Below are 12,446 nucleotides of genomic sequence, written 5' to 3' on the forward strand. Positions count from 1 at the left end.
TCTCCTCTTGGGGAGATGTCGGTACACCCCGTATGGCCACATTGTCACTTCCAGGATTGACAATCGGCTTGCCCGTATGGCTCTTCTCAACCTCTATCGTTCAGAACACCGCAATTCCTGAACAATCGAGTCAGCAGCTAGACGAGTCCAGAGTTACCCACCAACCTTCTACTTCCTCCAATTCTTCCTCTCCTCCTTCCTCTTCGCTTGATGGGGCTGGTAAAGCCAAAAATCAAGTACCTGAGAAGAAGAAGGAAAAGAAGAAGAAAGAGAAGAAGAAGAAGGAGCCAAAAGCGAAAGGGGGCAAATGAGCGTCGTTTGGCAAAAATCCACACACTGCACCGACCAGACCTAAATCGCCATGTGTCATTTGTAAAGGAGACCATTATCATAGAGATTGTCCTTGCATCCCTCAGATCTTAAGGGACTGGTCTCCTCGTTTGCACAACCCGGTGTCGTCAACCTCTGATGATCATGTTGAAAATACATCGTCGACTAGTGAAAGTGAAGCCCCAGGACAAAAAGGAAAATATAGATTTCCTTGTAAACTGTGCGAAGGCGATCATGCCGTCCACCGTTGTCCCTTCTTAGACGAGGCTAAAAGAGTTTTGGACGATTGTCCGATTTCACCATTACGACTTCCTCCTGGATACAAAAAACTCTTGCCGAGTCCATCACTAGTTGAAAATCCGGCTGGCCCGCTCAGGTGGTTGGCTGAAGCATCTATCATTGAAGACAAACCATCTGAACCCATACCAGACGAAAGTCAAAAGGTCGAGGCGGTAGTTGACCCAGTCTTGCCTTCAGAGGTTCCATCTTCAGATGATACAGTCACCGAAGAGAACAAGGATGACACCGTCCAAATTCTTTTCGTAAGCATAGACTCCGATGAACATGGGGGCAATTTACCCATTCCTTTACCGCAGGAAGGAAGTTCATCAGAGTCATACTCGGTCGTCTATTCGGTCCCACCTCCAAGCAACCTAGTTGTCTCCTTTGACTGGAATCAACTAGGCAGACCCCGTTTACTGGCTAGTATACCATTCTGAATCATTGTTCAAATATATAGAATGGTTATGGCCGGTACCATCATAGATGAAGGGGCTTCTGTGAGTATCCTGTCCTCGACTACTTGGAAAGCACTTGGTTCGCCATCGCTTTTGCCTGAAATGAGAAATCTAACAACCTTTGACAAAGGAACCAGTCGACCATTAGGGATCTTTCCCAATGTACCCATAACATTGAGAAGGAAAACCATTCAAATGAACGTAATGGTAGTTCAAGGACCCCTGGATTATAATCTACTCCTTGGATGAGACTATATTTATTGCATGGGAGCGATTGTCTCCTCACTCTTTAGAGTAATGTGTTTTCCGCACGAAGGAAGAGTGGTCAAGCTCGTAGACTAGCTTTCATTTCTCGGATCACACAGAGCAAATAGTCATATACCATCCCTGAATGGTCTTTTCACGCAAGAAATGTCTCAATCTCCAGTCCGTCTGCCTGATGAGCGCGAGTGATTCGGGGGACATGACTGAAACCCAGGGGGAATGCACCCTGGTCTACTTCGGCAGGAAAACTTCGGGTATAGGGTAGGTTTCCACGAGAAAATATGACTAGTCTGTACTCCCATCCGTGATTGGAAGAGGGGGTTATTCTGGAATAAGATTCTCTTGTCAAAGTTATGTGGGTTGGCAAGCATCGCCACTCACCTTTGTTTATTTCGATAAACATCGCCGAAGAAGTGTTTTGTTTACACCGTAAATAGAACAATCTTTGGTAACCTGTAAGAGGTAGACCTCTCCCAGTAAAACAAATGTTTTAATGGAAGGAAGAAAGGGTAACCTTGAAACTCTGTTTTATACCTGGGGGTATGCAAACCTTTTGGCGTGCAAGAGAAGAGCGACTATTTATTTTTTAAATTTGTAGGTCCTCTAACCCTTTAAACTCGTAGGATTGGTCGTTTCCTAACTTGCATAAAGGAAGGATGTGGGGCAAAACTCTAAAAATTGTCGTTTTTGTATATGAGACATTCTTATTATACGACTGGATTAATCGAGCAGTTTTAGCGTGGACTTCATGCTCGTTAAAAAATAAACATAAGCAATGAGCACATGTTCCTCCAGAGTTTAAGCTCATTAAAAAATGAACCAATTTCCGGTAAATAACCATCGTGAATGTAATACTTCAGCCTTTCAAGCCTTGGTCGTGTTTGCACCGTCACCTCCACTTTTGCATTGGCTGATCATTCACCTCCATTTGATTGTTTACCCCTTTTTGAGGGACAGTTGCGAAGAGTGATCTCACTAGCCATCCTTGTAACGCTGTCATGATTGGAAAATTCCAAACCTTACCTGGAATCAGCTGCTACCCATTTTATCACTCGTTCCTCAAAGACGAGTCTCTTTTAAGCTCTTTTCAATTGACTCGTAAAATATGAAAAGATTGTCGAGCCATTGGCCTCTCCAGCTCATTAAAGGGACCGGAAGTGCTATCCCTCCTCTAAATTTTAATCTTTTTGGACCTGAGGGATTATTACACAAAAAGATTGAGCGCTTGTTTTGTTCGGCTCGTTAAAAGTATCGAAAATTCATCGCTTCTGTATTGTTTTATACTTTTTCGGACTTAAGGGATTAGATGACGAAAAAGGAATTTTGGAGTTTCCTTTACGTTCCTTTTCAGACTCTCTAAAATTGAAAAGGATCGAGTTATCTTTGTCGTTGAAATCATTAAAATTTTAATAGCGACAAACTTGTCTATAGACGAGAACGAGTTTCACTATCGCTAGGCTCGTTAAAACATAGCGATGGGTTTTCCCGAAGGGCAAAGTATAGAACAAGTATATGTTATCCTCCTCAAGATTGACAAAAATAAAGAGGTACTGGTCAGCAATGACTGGGGAAAAATTAGGAAGAAAACTTGAAGAAACTTCGTTGGTAGCAAGTCGCTCTTGAACATGACACTTTCACTCCGCATCCAAGTCGGGTAGGGTTGTTTCATTCACCGGTCACATCGCCATGGTCCCATCACACCATCCACATTTGGGGTTAATGCTACCAATCCATCATGTTAGTGTCGCCGATATGTTCAAGAGAAGTCATTCAGAGAATTCACCTGTGTCTCACCCGCTACAATACATTCATAATCCATTCTTTCATGACCGCCACCCTGAACCTTATGTCACCAGATCGTTTTCACCTCCATTAAAATAATTTGCTCCGTTCCATGTCATTGATGTGGGATTCATTAAGGCCCTCCTATGACGGATCGCTTCTTGTCGACATCAGCTCATTATCCAAGAAATTGATCTAGGAACACCCCATTCAGTACTTTGAAGCTTGCATGCCTCAATGGAAAGTTTCTCACTTCCGGCGATAGGTTTACATCAATGGCCTTCGACCGAAAGATTTTGCGTGGTGTTCGATGCCAAGTCCTTTATTCACACCACGTGAATTGTACTGCAGTACCTTGAGGATAATTATCATTATCGGTGATTCCTCTCGCGCTTGTTAACAACTTACATCATTGGCTGGTAATCAAGCGATGTCTTTCCATGTTCGACTCCAGAACATCTCTCACATGGATAGACTTGTACTTCGAGTGAAGATCGAACGAGATTGAAGACCCCGGATCTAGTTTCATCCATCTGGGCTGCGATATATATTCAGGTAAATAAAGACATTAAGTGTACATCATTGCTGCGCAGATAATCATCCAATCAAAGGGATGATGGCTCTATCAGAATCATCAGTCTACACTCAGACGATTGTCTGTCCTATGTACATGAAAATGAATTTATAAAGTTGAGCATGGGAATGCCCACCTAAGCTAGATCATGAAAATATTATGAAGATAGTGTATTGTATTGTATCTTATTACAGGTCTCCTCCCAACGTGAAAGAACTTCGGATCCTCATAATAAAGCATTTCACCCGACATCAAAAGATTAACGACCTCATGCTTTAGGGGGCAACTATTATAGACATTTTTGGGCACTGCAATCCCAAGCATGAAATGTCCATAAACCAAGGGCTCCTAAGTCCCTAAAGGTGTTGTTCTAACCCCTAAAGGAACAAGGTCAACTGATTACAGCTTCTCCCAGAAGTTCTCCATGAAAAACTGCACAGAATTGGTCTAAACAAGATCATTTCAGCTGCTCCATAGGCAAAGTGCATTGCATCTCACCTAAACACATTGTGTGGGTGCGTTGCATTTCAAAAATCCCTTCTATGGGGTGCGATGGGCGAGAAATGACAAATGGCAGTGTCATTCTGTGAGGTGGAGAGGCAATGGAAGCTTCCAGAAACTTCTCCTGTGATACTTGCCTCTTTGAATTCAACCAAGGATGAGTAAGAGATCCTCAATCTCCAAGTGGAAGCAAGAAATATCAAAGGGAAGACACTAATCAAATCACAAGCTGACTCATCTCCCTTACATATATCTATATATGGATCCCTCATCCCAGAGATCCAGAGGATGGAATTTTGCATATTGTAAGGAATTGTTGTTGGTTTCTTGAGACAAACATTAGATTTTTGGGTGATCTAAGCTTTGTATGAGGTGAAGAGGGGCTTCCTTGCTGAGAGGATGATGCTGGGTCAGAACAACTAGTTGTAACTCCCCTTGGCTCTTTCTTGTTTATCAATAAAATCTATTCAAGTTTTCCTCCATACTCTTGTGTAATTTATGTTTGCTGCATTTGTATGGTCAATTTACATCTGATCCTAGATTGTTTATGATTATAGATCCATGTTCTCGTATAGTGCTATGCTACTGTGATCTTACAGGTACTTTTTGAAGCTGGGCGTGCAAGGGAACAAGTAGCGAAAGACTATCAAGAAAGAGAAGAATCGAACCAGGAGATTAGTGCAAGACAGAGGTTGGTCTTCTTTGTTCTTCTCTCTCTATACTTCATAAAGGAAAAACGAAAGTAGCTTTACTTTGTTTGTTTCTAAGGCAGCTATCACACCTTAGTGGGATAAGCAGTTCTAAGTAGACACTTTTCCTTGTAACAATATGAGATAGTAAATAGAGAGAGAATTACATACTACACATCTTATTGCTAATAATCACCAAAACTTCTTCATTAATCTTCAAGAACCACATACATTTGATAATCTCCTAAACTTGAAAAAATTGCAAAACAACTATATCCTTTGGGATAGAAAAATCAAACCCTTACTAATTATTTATTCACCCCTTTTATAGGGTGAAACGAAACAAGAAAAATTACCAAAATATCTCCAAATGCTATAGTTATTTGAACTACACGGTTGTCTGAACATGTGACTAGCCTAGTTATCCTAATTATAACATAACAACTTGATCCTCTTCTTGAAAATAAAATATTTACAAATTTGCAAAAATGACATGAGTATATCATGATTGCCACAAAAAAATATCTCGATTTTCAACACTTTTTATATTCTTAAGTGGAGTCAGGCTTCATTATACAGATTTGTGGCAAATTGATGATCTAATTACACATTTTCTCTTGTTTTTCTTCCACAATTATCTATCATTTTACCTGTCATTTTCTCCTCTAAATGATTAAATAGATCCTTTTTGTAGTCCCCCCCTTGTATGTGCTTCCCTCCACCCATCGGGATCAAATACCTTGTAAAAATTGAAATGGAGAGGCTCTAGTGTAGTGGAGGGATTACATCAGAAATAGTCGCAAAAATAGTTCTGCAAACTCTTTAAACTCTGTACAGCCTCGCAACCTCGGGTCTTTTTAAAATGCAATTACATATGGCCCAATATTCCAAGATTTCAGTATTCCGATATTTCCCCACTATTTTTCACTGCTTCCTATGACCCCATCACTCTTTTAGAATTAAAAAACTATCACAGGGTCCTGACCTCCGAGCTATGCCCCACTACCACTTAGATGCTCTATTAAGTTGGAACCCGGATGGGCTAGTCCCCCGCTCTTTTTAAAAATAACTCATAGGATCTACCCTTCTGGGTTTTCGATCCAAATTTATGTTATGGGGTATCATCAATAGATAACCGTTGCTCAAAAAATTGATGGATCCAAGGTCCCCTAGACCTTGAATCTTTCGGGAATTCATTTTTCTAAATAGTTACGGGATCCCGAGGTTCTGGTATTTTGACTTTTATAGGCCCAACTTTGATTGCCTCTATCCTTTGGTCCAAGAGACCATTTGCAGACTTATTTATACCATTGGAAATGTATTCCCGAGAATGTTCTGGTTGAGTGGGTCTGATGTGGTCTTTGAACTCATCTACTTCCTAGAAAATAGCTTCAAACTTTGTTATTATTTACACCTTGACCCTTCTTCTATATGAAAAATAAAAGGAATGCTGACTTGACATGGAGGAAAGACATGGTGGAGTCAGATTTGGTGGAAAGAAAGGGAGGAGGGTGATGCGTCAAATGGTTTCACACATACTTGACAATGGTCCCAACTGCAGACGTAGTCACCAAGATGGCCCAACAGGTACGGGCCCATCTATCATCCTCTAGCAGGGTGCTTGGGCAGCCTTGGAGACAAGGCTCGACCCCCTGGAATCCATCATAGTCGTTGGTCTACAAAGCACACTTTGTTGACTATGAATTTTCGGGGGTGAGCGTTGGCTTAACTGGTACACTTATTACCTCACCAAAGTTTCTCTACGATGAGGCTTCTCTGGGATGGACGAGGATCCACCCAGCAAGTAATTATTGTTTAAGCCATTAAAATTTAAAACCAAAATCCTCTGCAATATAATTTTTTTTAGGAAATGCAGGGGAGGTACAACATAAGGCTTAATAAATATCTATAGTACTAATGATTTAGAAGAGGCACAACAGATATTAATATTGATACTAAAACTAATAATGATAATTTATTGATCATGGTTATGTATGTGGATGATATCATTTTTAGAGGTGATGTGAATCAAATAGGTCAACAATTTGTAGTAGACATGCAAAAGGAGTTTGAGATGTACATGCTAGGAGAATTATCATTCTTCCTTGGATTACAAGTTACTAAATCATTTATCTCCCAAACCAAATACCTACAAGAGATATTGAAGACATTTGGCATGGAAATGTTTGCACCTGTTAGCACACATATGGTCATAGGGTGCAAGTTAAGAAAATATTATGAATCTGCTCATGGAAATTAGGCCATATATAGGTCAATGATTGGAAGCATTCTATATCTAACAACATCAAGACCTCATGTGATGCATGTTGTAATATTGGTTGCCATATTCCAGTCTAACTCCAAAGACATTATTGTAAATGCAGTAAAAATAATCTTTAGATATGTGAAGGGAACTATTGATTATGATGTATGGTATTCAAGGAGCACAAACTCCACCTTAACAACATACAAAGATGCAAATTTCTTCTTGGGTGATTTCTTAGTGTCTTGACTAAGTAAAAAGAAATAATATATCTCATTGTCTATAGTTGAAATTGATTACATAGCAATAGTTTCATGTTGTGCTCAAATACTATGGATGAAACAAACTCTAAAAGTTATCAAGGTTGAATGTGCTCACACCATTCTGATTATGTGTGATAATACTAGTACTATTAACATTTATAAGAATACTATAATGCATTTCAAGACAAAGCATATTCCAATCAAATATCATTTCCTAAGAGAACATGTAGTTGAACAAATTATTAGACTCGATTATATTGCCACTGAAGAACATACTGTAAATGTTTTCACCAAACCTCTTCATAGGGAACAATTTTAGTACTTAAGACAATGGATAGGAGTGATATCTCTCTCATCTCATTAATCTTGTAAATGTGAAGTGTGGAAGTTCATCATCACATGTTAAGAAAATGAGTTGCAGTAGAAATATGTTGAATTGGAAAGTTTCCAAAACTTTTGATTACTTGAAAGGAGTTCACTTGGTCAGTAAACCATCTCTTGATGAAATCAAATCATGGGGAGAGTTTCCAATCAGAAGAAGCATCAACTCAAGGGGATTTTAGATGGAAATTCATACATGATCAGATAATTTCAGACATGCAATATTTTGACCTGTGAAAATAGTATTGATTGATATTCAAAGTTGCAAACATAACACTTTACCAATGATGTTGAAGGGGGAGAAATTTAACTTTATTATCCACTAGCACTACGAGTGAGGTACAAGAGGAGAGACTAGCCATTAAAATACCAACCATTTAAGTAGAATTTAGACAATAGTATGCCACTATTATGCATTTAAATATGGTATCTATGGGTTTTGGTGTATGACAATTTTATGCTCTTGACCTATGAGAAATTCTAGAATACCAGAAATGCGAAGAAATATCGCCCAGAACATAGAATAAAATGAGAATAACGACAAGTATTTTATTATTCATAAATAGATTCAATGTTCACTTGCTCTTCGAGGGGGAAACATCCATCAGAGAAGAGATTGATTACAATAAGAATCAATGATATTTCCTTTACTAACTAGACTATTTATAGTTAAATGACATCCAAAACCCTAACTACTAGTGATCCCTTTCATAACATAGGTTAACCACTTTATTTAATAACTATGGCCCATTTAAAACTAACTATGGTCTCTTTTCTATAATGTGGGTCAACCACTTACGATTATTAATGCAGGATTTATTTACCCTCTAACTAACTATGACTATGACTCAACCCATTAGGCTTATTACACAAATAAAGGGGTTAGGGTTGGACCCTAACATGTCCTTCCCCATCAAAAGCAGCCTTGTCCTCAAGGCTAAAGCTAAGGAACCATTGAGGAATAGTGGTTCGTTCACAGGTTACATATTCTGGAGAGGTTTCTTTCCACTTGATGAGGACTTCCTTGATCATGCGACCACAAAGATGTATTCCATGAGTATTGAGGGCCTGTTCTGGTTGGAGCCAAAGTGAGCCTTCCTCATCCAATCCAGGTAGACTGGTTTGAATTCTACAATTGTTTCCCACCATTTTCTTGGGGCATGATACATGGAAGATCAGATGGATTTTTGAAGTTGGTGGAAAGGCCAGTTTTTAGGCGACTTCTCCAATGCACTGAAGCATCGGATAAGGTCCCCACAATTTTGGTGCTAGTTTCTAGCAGCCCTTTTCTTTGAGATATGTTTTCTTATATGGTTGTAGTTGCAAGAATATTTGATCCCCTTCTTGAAATGTGTGCTTAGAGCGATGTTGGTCTGCCTGTTGTTTCATTTGATTCTGAGCTTGATGTAGATTATCTTTGAGATGAGTTATCATGGCAACATGGTTTGTAGGAGTTAATCAATAGCCTTCACCTTGGAACATCTAGGGATATAAGAAATAGGTGAAGGTGGGAGTTGGCCATACAATGCCTCATATGGATTCATCTTGGTGGCTTCATGATAGTTAGTATTATACACCATTCAGCTAAAGGTAGTCATTATACCCATTGATGTTGTGTTTCTGAAGTGAAGAACCTTAGATATGTCTCCAAACATTTGTTGATTTCTTCTATTTGACCATTGATTTGGGGATGATAGGTAGTACTTAGTTGGAGTTGCATGCCTTGTAGCTTGACAAGTTCTTGTGAAAAGTTTCTAGTGAAAGTGGGGTCGCGATCAGACACAATGGAAGTTGGCATGCCATGCAGTTTGAAGATCTGCGTTAGGTCCCTATACTACTAGTGTCACCCCTTATTGTTATTAATTCAACCCCCTTATTGTATTATTGTGCCCATATAGTCACCATGTTGTTATTATTGTGCCCCATAGAAGCCCACTATTGTTATTGTTGTGCCCCTTCAATATTATTGTTATGTAGACTTTGATTGTATTGGGACTCCTTAGACTCCTATATATAGAAAGGAGGTCTTGTCATTTGTATCATCCAATAATTGTTCATTTGTATGTAAAGGAGGTTTCCCCCTCAAAGAGGCTTATTTTGAAGTCCTTGATCTATATTTTCTTCTATTTCGTGAGTTGGTTGCTTAACATTTGGTATCAGAGTTTTGGATTCTCGCGTTTCACTGGTTCAAACAAGTCATCGTGGACTTTTCACTATAAGTGTTTGTCTATGACGTTTTAGAAGATATAAAACAAAACCATTTGAGCCGAAATCATTCTAAACTTCAGGTCCAATGTTCAGATCTGGTATCACTATATTTGGAGAGATATGATATGAGGAATTTAGGGTTTTTTCACACTCCAGAATTCCATCCAAAACAGGTCATCGTGGTAGTTTCACTATAACCTTTTTCTACGAAGGTTCAAAATCTGAAATTAACACCCATTTTATCCGAAGTCGTTCAGAACATCGGGTCAAAATTTCATATATTTTTATGCTATATTCTCGAAGATAGGATCCAAGGAAGTTAGCGTGTTTTCAGGCTCCTGAATTATATCTCAAACAGGTGACCTAGGAAAACTCTTCATAACTTTCTCTCTATGCATCAGATTGAAATTTCATAAACTATCACAGAAAGAGGACATTCTTTGGTTTTTTGTGTATCAGTTTTAGGTCCTAAGGTCGAAACAATGACATGTGGCACTTCGTACAAGTTCGCTATACTGAACCCCTCCATAATTAGGTCATCATAGGATATTTTCCATAACTCTTCCTTGGATAATCCAATCTTGATCTAACTTGCGGGGTTGGAAAGAGGACATAGAGGGATATTGTAGGATGCAATTTTAGACCTTGGCAATCTAGAATTACAGAGATACAACAAATTCCATATTGAGCTCCCACAAATTGGAAAAAAACATGTGTAGTTTTTCTTTTTTATTTTTCACAAGTTTGGTTTGAAAAATTAGTTTGAAAGAATTGAAAGGGAATAGTGAAGCATAATTATCATTAATTGATGCCCCGAAGAAAGAAAATGGAAACACCTAGTAATCAACCTAAAATCTCTAGCATGACTCATGAAGAAGAGGAATAAATGCAACATGATATATCAAAATTGCGAGACCAAGTGCAACAAAATTCTCTCACAAAAAGTAACAGAAGCTAAGATGGATGGTTTAAAGAAATGGGTGTAAGCTGAGATGGATGGCATGGAAGCTAAGTTGGATGGTGTGGAAGCTAAGATGGATGGCGTGAAAGCTAATATGGATGGTTTAAAGAAAGACGTGGAAGCTAATATGGATGGTTTAAAGAAAGGCACGGAAGCTAAGATGGATGGTATGGAAGAAAAAATTAATGGAAACATGGAATATTTGAAGACAGATTTGACAAAGTTGCTACAAGAAATGCTTACTAATGGTGAAAGGGTAGTAAAGGCAAATCATGATGAGAACAAAATAAATGTTAATCATGATTTCATAGACTCTAACATTGGATTGAAAGCCCACAATGTTCCAAACATCGATATGAGGAAGCTTGATGGCAAGGATCCCTTAACATGGATACTACAGATGGAGCAATATTTTGATCTCCATAATGTGAAAAACACACAAAAGGTACGCATTGAAACTTTATATTTGGAGCCAAATCAATTTGTATGGTATCAATGGCTTTTATCTCATAAACAAATTGTCACTTGGGCAAATTTTACGGAAGAAATGATAGCACATTGTGAGGATAAAAAAAGAAACACCTTTTTTATCCAATTGATAAATCTCAAACAAAAGGGTTCAATGATGGAGCACGTTGAGGACTTCCAAAAATTGAATATAAGGGTAAAATATATTCTAGAGGAGCATAGGATTGATGTGTTCATAGGGACTTTAAAGGACAACATCCAACATGATTTTCGCCTTTGGAAACTTGATTCATTGGAGAAGGAATTCAAGTTGGCAAGAAAAATGGAAAGAAAAATTATGGCAACAAGGAAGCCTACCACTCACAACTATAAAGATGGAAGTGTTGTTTCCCCTAGGCTTCTAAAACATACAAGGTTGACACCACAACAATTGGAAGGAAAAAAGAGCAAAAGGGCTTTGTTACAGTTGTGATAGAAAATACACTAAAGGTCATAAGTGTGCTGACAAGAAATTAATTTACATAGATTGTGAAGACGAGGAAGAGAAGCGACAATAAATGCCAAAAGAAGAGGATATACACCAGGAACAAGCCCTATAGAAAGAAGAAATGAATCCGACCATATCTTGTAATGCATTGGCTAGAATTATCACTCCCCAAACTATCAAGATAGAACGACATATCAAGAAGAAAAAGGTGATATTGTTGATTGATTCGCAAAGTACCCATAATTGTATTCATTGTAATATAGCCATGGAATTGAATTGCTTCCTATATCCAGCACTAGAGTATCAAGTGATGGTTGCAAGTGGAGGAGCCATAAATTGCTTTGAAAAGTGCCATAATATCAAGCTATCCATGGGAGAATATGTATTGAATAGCCCAATGCTTTCCATTCCAATGGGTGGTGCATATTTTGTAATAGGAGTCAAATGGCTACAATCCTTGGGTACAATAGCTTTTAATTTTCAATTTGGAAGGGAAGGAAGTTGAATTAAGGGGTATCACAGGGAAACTAGGAAAGAT

Source organism: Pinus tabuliformis, chromosome 4_1 (genome assembly GCF_031772625.1).
Source record: "Pinus tabuliformis cultivar Carrire ecotype Pingquan chromosome 4_1, CPIR1, whole genome shotgun sequence".
NCBI classification, from domain to species: Eukaryota; Viridiplantae; Streptophyta; class Pinopsida; order Pinales; family Pinaceae; genus Pinus; species Pinus tabuliformis.